The following is a 13,595-nucleotide window of genomic DNA, read 5'->3' as shown; positions in this document are numbered from 1 at the left end:
AGAGATATCTTGTACTGTTAGGCTACATGCATGGGATCCTGCTAATTAACATGCATGGACCCAATCAATTGCCTCTTATGGAGACAGTTGAGAAGGATGTCTAAAACAGAGTTTGCAGCATTACTTTATACAATGTAACATAAAGGAAGGGGTCCTTCTTCTAGTCCCTTGATTGGTTCCCGAGGCGTAGGAGGCGGGTCTGCTCTGTCCAGAGTAGAAGCCCCATTGGTGCACGGCAGAGTCCTCTGCCCTTGGCACCCGACCAGTAGAAGGAAGTGGAGAATGAGTGTGCGTGCAAATGAAATGTTTTGTGTGTGCCCAGGAACTCGTGAGGAGGATCTGGTGATTGTGGCCTTGGGCGTGGGTGTTGTCCAGTTATCGTACTCCTGTAAGATTAGGCCATCTGGTGCTCTGTTCTTTGTTCGCTACTAAAATGTTATGCACAGACAACTAACACACTGTTAGTATCAGACACATGACACAGAACATTTATTGAAAACAAGCTCCTAACGGGTCTTTGCACAACATTTTAGTCAGACCAATCTATAACATTTTATATTTACTACGACAAATGAAATAGACAGAGGGGCGCCGCCTGACCCAGTAGTTGGTCAGAAGGTTTCCAAATCAACGTTTCATATCGTAATTTCCGTGTAGGCAAAAAGCATCAACCACCACTGTTATTACACCCGTATAAATTGGTTGGTTACCAAGGCAACTACTGTAGCTTAGCTAGCTAGTAAACTTGCTAGCTACTTCAGGGTGTTGTCACATTTCTACTGGCAAATGAATACATTTCTAGCAGCAAATATGTTAATGTATAGCCATGGTATAAAAGGGATAATCAACTCAGGGCTCTATGCATTCTCTGGAAAATAATGCAACTGTGGAAGGTTAGGTAGACTCTGGTAACGCGTCGTGGAACACACATTCCACGTTGTGCATTATTTTCCAGAGAACACATAGCCCTTCGTTGATTATCCCTTGCATAAGAACAATTATTTATTTATTGAATATTTTTCGAATACTATTCATTGCATTGAAATATGTATTAAAGGAACAGTGATGTGATAGTGATGGTTTAACTTGGTGTTTGTCTCCACAGCTCTCCATAAGGAGCCCTACATCATGTTCTCCACAGAGAATAAGTCTATTATCTGCATCAAGTGTTTCAGACAAGTGTGAAGGAGTGAAGCTCCTACTACAGCAACACCAGATTCACACAGGAACACTGTGAGTAAATCTAATTTATGTTTCTGCCAAATTATTGCACATCGATTTGGTACTGGTACCATGTATAGCCAAGTTATCTTTACTCATTGTGTATTTATTATTACTTTTATTATTATGTGTTTTACTTGTCTATTATTTCTCTATCTTCTTTCTCTCTGCATTGTTGAGAGGGGCCGAAAGTAAGCATTTCACTGTTAGTCTACACGTTATTTACGAAGCATGTAACAAATAACATTTGATTCGATTTGAAATTCAACAGGGAGAGCCTGACACACTGCATTGACATTGCGACAGAATAATTGCAACCCAGCTAGCACATAACGTTCTGAGAACCATATGTTTCTTAGAGCTTGGTGAGAGCGTGGTTGTCCTATGGTTGTTTTGCATGCAACCTTCCCATAACATTCTGGGAATGGTGCAGGATAGTTGCTTGGCTTTGGAACTTTCTCAGCACATTTAAGAAACATTACAGTATTTTCTTGGTGTTCCATTACTTTGACAGAACGTTTCCTAAAAGTTCAAACATGGTTAGATTTAATTTAAATTTTGGTAATGTTCTAGGAACTTTCTCCAATTGGTTTGGCATTGGGAATGTTCTCAAATAGTTCAGAGAACATTAAGAAACAACGTTCTTCTGTGGGAATTTCAGTACTTCAGCATAATGTTTCCAATAGGTTTCCTCATTTGTTCCAAGAACGTTAAGAAACAATGTTCTTCTGTGGGAATTTCAGTACTTCAGTTCTTCTGTGGGATTTTCAGTACTTCAGCATAACGTTTTTCTACAGGTTTCCTCATGGTTGTATTCAAAGTCATGTTCTCAAATTGTTCTGAGAATGTTAAGGAAACTTTTCATAAAGCCACAAGAAAACTTTAGTAACATTCAGAGAACGTTCTAAGAATGTTATTTGAAAACACATACATTCCGTTCTCAGCATCAACAAAACTCTCTCTATCCTCTATCTTGTTCAGTGTGTTCAGGTGTGTTGGCCACGCCCACTAATTGGCCACACCTGACGTTAAGGAGTGCTTGTTTCCTTTGAAATGGGGTCTGTTTAAATTGACAAAAATGAACAGCTTTGTAAGCGTAAAAAAAACAACATGGCATGCTAGCTCCATCCTGGGGGCGCAATGGACTAATTCCATGGATAGAGAATAGAAGATTATAGGTTTGAATCTCACTGATGCGGTGTCGCAATAAAAAATAAATGTGTTTGCCTGATTAATGCCTAAGGAAATGAATTTACATGTGTCCTATCTGTGCTTGGAGTAAAACAAATAAGATAGCAGTGTTATTAAAGTCTTATTGAAACATTCAGTGACATTTTTGAGGACATTATTAAAAAAACTCAAAATAACCTATAATTTCCATTCTCAGAGCGTTAATTAAACCTCCCAGAAGGAACCAGAGTAAATTAAACCTTCCAGAAGGAACCAGAGTAAAACGTTCTCAGAACTTCCATGCAACCTAAGAATAGAACAGGCGAAATGTTCACTTCCGTTCTTAGAACGTTTAAAAAATGTTCAGTTTTACCGGTCAGGAAATGTATGGCTTCGTTCCCAGAACCAATGGGAAACCAAAAACGTACATTCCCACAACTTCCAAGGAACCAAATGTTCTAGCTGGGAAGGCTGTGAGATTCTAGACCAGGCAGTGCTGGTGAGTGGATTTACTTTTATTCTCGAGATACATTGTGTGGTATAACATCGATGGTTCGCAGTCACCCCCTCTGGAAATCCCTGTTTTATCTGTATAGTCCTCACAACTCCATGGCCTATGTAGTATGTTAAAATATGAATCTCCTTCAGCAACTCTGAATTGTTTCCATGCTGTATTTTACATGCCATAGTATAGGATCCTTATGTTGTTGATTTTGAAAAGCTACAGGCTGGGTCTACAGGCTGGGTCTCGTTAGTTCTAGGTGAATGAGAATATCTACCATGTCCATGTGTGAGTCTTGCTTCCTCTGTAGGCAGTGAAGGAGCTGCAGGCCCGTGAAGCTATTATCATGCTGAGGGCCATGATAGGGGAGGTAAAAATGTATGCACACATGACTGTAAGTCGCTTTGGATAAAAGCGTCTGCTAAATGGCATATTATATTATTATTATTATTATGTGTGCTCCAATATGGAGGAAGAGGAGAACGCAATCTGCAACCTCTTCAACAGTATACAGGTAAGACATCACTAAAGGACTCTTTTCAGGTCACCTGGAAAAAACAGATGGTATTGATAATGTTGTTATTGAGATACAAATGTATTAAATAAACATTGTGAAATTTAACTATCTAAGTGCAAGAAAATAAATATAGTTCCAAATTGGAATATGTGATGATGGTGCCTCACCACTGGGTGTCTCTCTTGCTCTTTTTGTGAAAAGATTTAAAGGTCTTCTGCACTCACCAAAAACTCTATGAATGGAGTTAAACCAAACACATACTGGTACAATTACAAAACAATGTGTACCACAAAATTACATTTTAGAGAAAACTCACTAGAAGTTAAATCCCCAGACAGTTATTTGCTCAAATAGAGGGTGGCAAACAAGGACCACAGTCATTTTCATGGTAGGCCTACTACTAGCGGATGACTTCTTAGCCCACAGCCATTTTACATTTGAGTCATTTAGCAGACACTAATCCAGAGCAATTTACAGTAGTAAGTGCATACATTTTAATTTGTACTGGTCCTTGTGATGAACTGTTTCTCTGCTCTCATCTGTCAGGAAAGAGAGGAAGAAAATTATGTTGCTAGTGGCTCACAGGTACTGCATTACTTTACTATGAAACTGTTGCTTTGATGCCATAAAGACAATGGATAGGCAATATTTTAGGCATAGATTGAAGTTAGCAATTTCCCCAAGGTCTCAAAGTGCCTTACATTGTACAGGGTTAACAAACCTAATTTACCACTAAGAATGTGTTGCAGCCATTTTATGCCAGAACCCTGGTGTAGGCTAGTTTCCATTTGGCCCCATGAGAGAGACTTTACAGTACACAATTAAAACAAGAATGGCAAGGCAAACAGAGTGAGGACTGCTTCAAAACAATACTCATCATTCCATGTCCACGGCTGCAGTTCATGGTTACATATAATCCATGAAAATGTGTAGATAACCTCTGAGGTATTGATATTTACTCTCTGGTAGCATTCCATCACAGCTAGTGGAGCAGGAAGCTACAGCCTTGGGGCCACTGGACTGCAGCATTACTTACTCTGGAGTGTGTGAGGGAGGAAGTGTATCAGGTTGCATTGTGTAGAGATCTTTAATTAGATTTTTGTGCCCTTAGTCCTCCATCTTTCTTGCACCGCTGCCTGGAAGCAGACAAGTGACTGTCTGTATTCCCGGAAGGGAGTTAAAGGCTATTTATGGCAGGCTGTGTGTTTCTGTCTCTGTGTCTGTCTGTGTGTATGTGTTTGTAATGGGAAGCAGACTATAGATAAGGACCTGGATATATGGAGCATGAGTTTCTGTGTTGTTGTGTGGGTATTTCTTTAATCCTCTGCATCGAGGGGATAGTTGTGAAGTGGTAATGTTGTGTGTGTGTTTGCAGCCAACATGAAGAAAAGGAGAAGGCGCTAAAGGAGCGCAGATATCACACCTTGCAGTCCTCCTGCCAACATTGCAGGTTAGGTCATCAGACACCCCTAACTCATATCTCCATATCCCCAGGTCTGGAATTAACAGTGTATAACTAATTGCCAAACTCATATGGAGCTAAATGATACCCATAAATAAAATTGACAGTGGTATATATTGTTAGTTATTACATGAACAGTTAATTATTCACCAGCCCTCCAGTGTGGTTGACCTCTGACCTTCACTGATGCCCTCTCAAAGGTTCACCTGGTCACCTGCTCAGCCTTCCTCAGCTCAGCCAACAAGTTTGAGTGTCTGGACATGGGATATGTGAGTACTGGCACTTCATATTCTGGGGAGAATCAAAGATAGAATGGATAAATTCACCAGAGGTTTGCATCACGCATGGCGTCTCTCTCTTCCACAGAAACTGAGAGGCTGAGGAGGATTGTGAAGCTCCCTCATCGAATGCGACCAGTGCAAAGCAGCAAAGAGAGTGTGACCCGTCTATTCTGACCTTACAAAACAATGTGATTTTACTCAACATTGTCATGTAGAATTAGTATTGTATACAGTATACTAGACCTACAGTAAATGTCTTGTCTCTTCCCTCAAAGAAAGGTGCTAGCCAAACTCTGACCTAGATGATCTCTCTCTCCCCTCAGATTAACACAGACTATAGGTGTGAGTTTGCTCGCTGTCTGGAGCCCTTACTGCTGCTGGGACAGCGCCGCCCAGCCCCATCACCAGGGCAACTAGTACCGCAGCCCTGTGAGTCTTTTTGGCCTTAAAATATAATCGTTGGCTTGAAAGGCTCTGAAATCTCCCCTCATCTCTGGCTTTCAGTGTATAAGGTTGAATGTAATATTTCAATATCATTCACACATATAAAAGATGAGATATGATAAAAAGTACTATATTACATATTGGATCACTAAAAAATAAAAAAATTACATTACCATGTAGTTTACCAATAAAATGGTCTGATGGTGATGTGGATATACTCGGAATACATATCCCATATGAAATAAATGATCTCACTCCAATACATTTTAATAGAAAGTTAGCAAAAATAGATAAGATCTTGCTACCATGGAAAGGTAAATACCTGTCAATTTGTGGAAAAATCACCCTGATTAACTCTTTAGTATTATCCCAGTTTACCTATTTGCTTAGGGTGTTGCCTACACCTAGCGAACAGTTTTTGAAATTATATGAGAAAAAAATATTCCATTTTATTTGGAACGGCAAGCCAGACAAAATTAAACGGGCCTATTTATATAATGAATATGAGTTCGGAGGACAGAAATTATTAAATATTAAAGCATTAGACCTATCACTAAAAGCTTCAGTCATACAAAAGTTATACTTAAATCCGAACTGGTTCGCTAGCAAATTAGTAAGATTGTCTTACCCGATGTTCAAGAATGGCCTTTTTCCCTTTATTCAGATTACAACCTCTCACTTTCAGTTATTTGAAAAGGAAATAATCTCCCAAATATCACTATTTCTAAAACAAGCCATAGAAAGTTGGTTGCAATTTCAATATAATCCTCCAGAAACTCCAGAACAAATAATGCAACAAATATTGTGGTTAAACTCAAATATACTAATTGATTAAAAAAACATTACTTTTTGAAAAATAAAATTTAAAAAAAGGATAATCTTCGTAAATTATATCATAGGTAGGACTGGTGGAGTTATGTTGCACATGCAGCTAACAAAAACATATGGAAATGTCTGCTCTACCCAAAATTACAACCAAATAATTGCAGCATTACCGCAAAAATGGAAGAGGAAAGTGGAAGGGGGAAAAAGTAAGGAACTTGTCTGTCGGCCCTGCATTAAAGAACATAATTGGTTAAAGATAATTGTGATAAATAAAAAAGTATACCAGTTTCCTTTAAGGACCAAAGGATTGACAGCCGTCCCATATAGATTGCAAAATAGTTGGGAAGAGATTTTTGACGTACCGATTCCATGGCATAGTGTTTATGAACTGATACGCAAAACGACGCCGGATTCAAAACGTATAATTGTTCAATTTAAATTATTATACAAAATTCTTGCTACCTATATAATGTTATTTATATGGGGGATACAGTCTTCCCAGCTCTGCAGATTTTGCTGCGAAGAGACAAAATCATTAGATCATTTGTTTTGGTACTGTCCATTTGTAGCTTGTTTTTGGACACAGGTCCAGGAATGGCTAAAGGATTGCAATATTTACCTGGAGCTAACCCTGCAGATAGCACTACTGGGTGATCTGAAAAGTCATAGTCAATCGATCAATAATATAATAATACTTTTAGCAAAAATGTTTATTTTCAATTTACAATCTGTAGAAACAATGAGAATAGAAGGGTTCAGAACTTTTGTAAAACATCACAGTACAGTTGAAAAATATATGGCAAATAGAAATCCAATATGGATGGTGTTAAGAGATAGATGGGAGGTGTTGAATGGAGTTGAAGGATGGGACTAATAACAACTAACGACAAATAATAACAACAAGATAACTAATGTAAAGCATACTGTGTCCATAATAAGTATATAGGTTATAGGTTGAGAGCTTTTGTGAAAGAGAAGAGTTAGAAATATATGGCATATAGAAGCAAACCGGATGGACATCATGAAAATGATCGGAGAGGTTGAGGGTAGAGGAAGTTCAGGAGTAAAAACAAACAAAATAGAATTATTGTAAAATTGACTGTGTCCATAAAATGTTTATAGGATGTATAAACTGGAAGTAGAGACCTAAGCATTGTTGTTCACTAGTTTACTCCAATTAGGGAAGGGGTGGTGGGGTTGGAAAGTAATAAAGGGAAATATATATTTTTAAAGGATATGTACAGTGGGGAAAAAAAAGTATTTAGTCAGCCACCAATTGTGCAAGTTCTCCCACTTAAAAAGATGAGAGAGGCCTGTCATTTTCATCATAGGTACACGTCAACTATGACAGACAAAATGAGAATTTCTTTCTCCAGAAAATCACATTGTAGGATTTTGAATGAATTTATTTGCAAATTATGGTGGAAAATAAGTATTTGGTCAATAACAAAAGTTTCTCAATACTTTGTTATATACCCTTTGTTGGCAATGACACAGGTCAAACGTTTTTTGTAAGTCTTCACAAGGTTTTCACACACTGTTGCTGGTATTTTGGCCCATTCCTCCATGCAGATCTCCTCTAGAGCAGTGATGTTTTGGGGCTGTCGCTGGGAAACACAGACTTTCAACTCCCTCCAAAGATTTTCTATGGGGTTGAGATCTGGAGACTGGCTAGGCCACTCCAGGACCTTGAAATGCTTCTTACGAAGCCACTCCTTCATTGCCCGGGCGGTGTGTTTGAGATCATTGTCATGCTGAAAGACCCAGCCACGTTTCATCTTCAATGCCCTTGCTGATGGAAGGAGGTTTTCACTCAAAATCTCACGATACATGGCCCCATTCATTCTTTCCTTTACACGGATCAGTCGTCCTGGTCCCTTTGCAGAAAAACAGACCCAAAGCATGATGTTTCCACCCCCATGCTTCACAGTAGGTATGGTGTTCTTTGGATGCAACTCAGCATTCTTTGTCCTCCAAACACGACGAGTTGAGTTTTTACCAAAAAGTTCTATTTTGGTTTCATCTGACCATGTGACATTCTCCCAATCCTCTTCTGGATCATCCAAATGCACTCTAGCAAACTTCAGACGGGCCTGGACATGTACTGGCTTAAGCAGGGGGGCACTGCAGGATTTGAGTCCCTGGCGGCGTAGTGTGTTACTGATGGTAGGCTTTGTTACTTTGGTCCCAGCTCTCTGCAGGTCATTCACTAGGTCCCCCGTGTGGTTCTGGGATTTTGCTCACCGTTCTTGTGATCATTTTGACCCCAGATCGAGGGAGATTATCAGTGGTCTTGTATGTCTTCCATTTCCTAATAATTGCTCCCACAGTTGATTTCTTCAAACCAAGCTGCTTACCTATTGCAGATTCAGTCTTCCCAGCCTGGTGCAGGTCTACAATTTTGTTTCTGGTGTCCTTTGACAGCTCTTTGGTCTTGGCCATAGTGGAGTTTGGAGTGTGACTGTTTGAGGTTGTGGACAGGTGTCTTTTATACTGATAACAAGTTCAAACAGGTGCCATTAATACAGGTAACGAGTGGAGGACAGAGGAGCCTCTTAAAGAAGAAGTTACAGGTCTGTGAGAGCCAGAAATCTTGCTTGTTTGTAGGTGACCAAATACTTATTTTCCACCATAATTTGCAAATAAATTCATAAAAAATCCTACAATGTGATTTTCTGGATTTTTTTTTCTCAATTTGTCTGTCATAGTTGACGTGTACCTATGAAATTACAGGCCTGTCTCATCTTTTTAAGTGGGAGAACTTGCACAATTGGTGGCTGACTAAATACTTTTTCCCCCCACTGTATGACAGTGTGCCTCTCTATACACACACAAATTGGGTATGAATGTATTTGGCTGAAGTATAAGATCCAGTGAGGATGCCTGGACTCAAATTCAAGCATTGGGCATTGGGCTTAGCTGTTACCAGAGTTTTAACAGAATCAAAATGTCTCCTTCGAGAGCCTTGATTCTTAGTTGGCGTAAGCTATAGTTGTAGGTTTTTGACACAGACAGAGAGGGTCACTGTCCATGTGGACACAAGTCCATGTGGACACAAGTGACACATGCTCCCTGACCAATATTCCACATAAATTACTCCCAACTGTTCACAGGTTCCCAAACCCCCACCATACTGACTGTCCTCCCTCCCAACCAGTGCCACTCCATGTAAGATGCGGAGTGGGCAGGGATGGCACTGAGCAGGCTGGCACTATTTTTACCAGAATTTCACAGACATTTCCAGGATTCATCTGGTAGCTAGGCACACACAGAAGTGGCGGGGCCAATTTGTTCCATGCCACTGATATCACTGCCTTTGCCAATGTCTTAAATTGGTATCAGTGGTGGCGGCAGCAGGTGGATACTCACAGGACTAAATGCATATGGCAGGGTGAGAGAGAGAGACGCTCACAGCAAACAATCACACTTGCTCTAGGTATAGTTCTACTGCTGTATCAAGGCATGTGCCAGGCAAGAAAATCTGGACTAAAAGCATCCCAGAGCCCAGGTAAGCTGCATGGCTTCTCTAGTCGTGTGCCGATAAACTTTTTCGGTAATTATAGAATATCTGTCTTTACCTACTGGCTAATTATACAGTATTTATTCAATGTTTCATTTGCAACATACATACAGTAGCCCTCTCTCATTCATGGTGTACAGTACAATGGTAAACTATGGCAAACATTTGGTTAAAATGGTGATATGAAGTGTTAGGAAGGGCTGTTAAAGTGGTGTACAATATAATGGAATAGCTACGGTCCCTTCAGAAAGTATTCACACCCCTTGCCTTGTTCTACATTTTTGTTGTGTTACAGCCTGAATTTAAAATTGATTAAATAGAGATATTGTGTCTCTGGCCTACACACAATACCCTATAATGTCAAAGTGAAATTATGTTTGTAGAAATTCTGGCTAATTAATTAAAAATGAAAAGCTGAAATGTCTTGAGTCAATAAGTATTCAAACCCTTTTTTATGCCAAGCCTAAATAAGTTCAAGAATAAGAATTCGCTTAACAAGTCACATACGTTGCATTGACTCACTCTGTGTGCAATAATAGTGTTTAACATGATTTTTGAATGACTACCTCATCTCTGTACCCTACACATACAATTATCTGTAAGGTCCCTCAGTCGAGCAGTGAATTTCAAACACAGATTCAACCACAAAGACCAGGGAGGTTTTCCAATGCCTCGCAAAGAAGGGCACCTATTGGTAGATGGGTAAAAATACAAAAAAGCAGACACAGAATATCCCTTTGAGCATGGTGAAGTTATTAATTACAATTTGGATGGTGCATCAATACATCCAGTCACTACAACGATACAGGCGTCCTTCCTAACTCAGTTCCCAGAGAGGAAGGAAACCACTCAGGGATTTCACCATGAGATCAATGGTGACTTTAAAACAGTTATAGAGTTTAATGGCTGTGATAGGAGAAAACTGAGGATGGAACATTGTAGTTACTCCACAACACTAACCTAAATGACAGAGTGAAAAGAAGGAAGCCTGTACAGAATAAAAATATTCCAAAACATGCATCCTGTTTGCAATACGGCACTAAAGGAAAACTGCAAAAAAAATGGCAAAGAAATGAACTTCATGTCCTGAATACAAAGCTTGATGTTTGGGGCAAATCCAACACAACACATCACTGAGTACCACTCTTCATATTTTCAAGCATGGTGGTGGCTGCATCATGCTATGGGTATGCTTGTCATCGGCAAGGACTAGGACGTTTTTTTGGATAAAAGTAAACAGAATAGAGCTAAGCACAGGCAAAATCCTAGAGGAAAACCTGGTTCAGTCTGCTTTTTAACAGACACTGGGTGACAAATTCACCTTTCAGCAGGACAATAACCTAAAACACAAGGCCGAATATACACTGGAGTTGCTTACCAAGACGACATTGAATGTTCCTGAGTGGCCTAGTTACAGTTTTGACTTAAATCGGCTTAAAAATCTATGGAAAGACTTAAAAATGGCTGTCTAGCAACGATCAACAACCAACTTGACAGAGCTTGAAGAATTTTTAAAAGGATAATGTGCAAATATTGTACAATCCAGCTGTGCAAAGCGCTTAGAGACTTACCCAGAAAGACTCACAGGTGTAATCGCTGCCAAAGGTGATTCTAACATGCATTGATTCAGGGGTGTGAATACTTATGTAAATGTGATTTTTATAAAATTGTTTTCATTTTGTCAATATCGGGTATTGTGTGTAGATGAGTGAGAAAATATTTAATTCATTTTGAATTCAGGCTGTAACACAACAAAATGTGGAATAAATTAAGGGGTATGAATACTTTCTGAAGGCACTGTAACTATTACTCCAGTGGTAGTGGTGGTGGTGGCAGTAGTAGTGGTGGTGTTGGTGTCAGTAGTAGTAGTGGTGGTGGTAAGGAGTGAGGAAAGCCAGGTCAGGACCCACTGTCTGCCTGTCCTGGTGTCTCTGTCTTAAAGCTCACTAGAGACAGCAAGAATTAGCTGTCTTCAGTTAAGCCAGGCCTCAACAGTGCACTTAAGGGACTCAAGTACAGTTTACAATAGTTTATTGTTTCCATTTGTTGCAAATAGATGAAGCAAGGTACTGTGGTTCTACTGTTCTCCATTTTTATAGCAAAGTTATTTTCTGAACTGGAACTCGACAAGCAAATGTTTTGCATTGTTAGTTGTAAACATGGCATTCTACAGAGTGTTGAGTTAAGGTTTTAAAGTACACGCTTCAACTAGGAATCACTCTCTCTGGAACATTAGCAGTGAGGAGAAGTTGTGAACAAAATGTAATATTGAACTTAAGGGATATAAAATGGGATAGATAGGCTGGGAAAGATACGCAAGTACATAATTAGAGCCTTAAAATGAAACATAGTATCTTTACCTCATCCTCATTTGAAGTATTTGTGCATAACCCTTGAGGGTGGCACTTGATCCTTCAACACCTTAACAATTGCGGCAAGGAAATACCGTAATAAATATGAGACAGAGTGAACGTGCCCTAATGCCCTGTGGTTGGGCCACCCCTCTCCATGTCCTGCCACTCCCCGCCCCTCAGTGACATGCCCTGGGGCTCGGCCATAGGGTGACAGTGTTGGTGTGTGTGTGTGTGTGTGTTTTATTGACCCAAATCCTCCAGACTGAGATCTAGAACTTGAAGGACCAGTTACAGGAGCTACACAGGGACCTGACCAAGTACCACTCCCTCATCAACACAGACACCATGGATGAGATCCTGGACCGCTCCCTGCATATCGACGGACAGATCAATCAATCAATCAAATGTATTTATAAAGCCCTTTTTACATCAGCAGATGTCACCTCTCAGTACTGCTCTGTGGAGAACATGAGGACCCTGTTTGAAGAAGTACCTCCACAGGCCCCATATCTAACAGTGGGGACATATTTAGGATGTCTAGGAGTGATTAGACAGCAGCTCACATGTTTTGGTGCACATGAATAATTGTTTACTGTTCAATATAAACTGAATTTTGCCTTAGAGGATGATTATTTCCCTTTAGATCTGGGAGGAGACCTTTCAGAGGGACACTAATGAGCAGGAGATATATGAAGGTAAGGTTTACCCGTAAGCGAAATATCGATCTGTTATATGTATGTTAATGTGGACTTGGTAACATGCATCATGATCTAATTCAATGCTTTTACACGTGTGTTTGGATGTGATGCATGTGCTTTGTTCCATACTTTGACATGGTATTTGTGTTTGACCACATTCTAGCACAGCTCCACGACCTGCAGCAGCTGAAGCAGGAGAACTCGGACCTAACCACCATTGCCCAACATTTTGGACCATACATCCTGTCTATCGCCAAGATTAAGGAGTGCCTAGAACCCAGGTAATAACGAGATATGGTATAAATCCCTTACAGACTACAACTCCCATCAATACTTAGCTGTCCTGGATCTGCACAGCTCTGCGAGGGCCTGGGATCGGGAGAGACACTTAAGTGTTTTAGTACTATATCTCTTGACACAATGATGAAAATAATCATGGCCTCTAAACCTTCAAGCTGCATACTGGATCCTATTCCTACTAAACTGCTGAAGGAGCTGCTTCCTGTGCTTGGCCCTCCTATGTTGAACATAATAAACAGCTCTCTATCCACCGGATGTGTACCAAACTCACTAAAAGTGGCAGTGATAAAGCCTCTCTTGA

At 40.0% G+C, this 13,595-nt stretch overlaps 1 pseudogene; it reads left to right on the top strand.

Moving 5' to 3' along the window:
• LOC121574633 overlaps positions 1 to 13,356 on the top strand; it is a 31,127-nt pseudogene extending 17,771 nt beyond the window's left edge.
• The last annotated feature ends 239 nt before the right edge of the window (positions 13,357 to 13,595 follow it).

Source organism: Coregonus clupeaformis, chromosome 10 (genome assembly GCF_020615455.1).
Source record: "Coregonus clupeaformis isolate EN_2021a chromosome 10, ASM2061545v1, whole genome shotgun sequence".
Lineage (NCBI taxonomy): Eukaryota > Metazoa > Chordata > Actinopteri > Salmoniformes > Salmonidae > Coregonus > Coregonus clupeaformis.
Note: the sequence above shows the minus strand (reverse complement) of the source record. Positions and strands in the feature narration are given on the sequence as shown.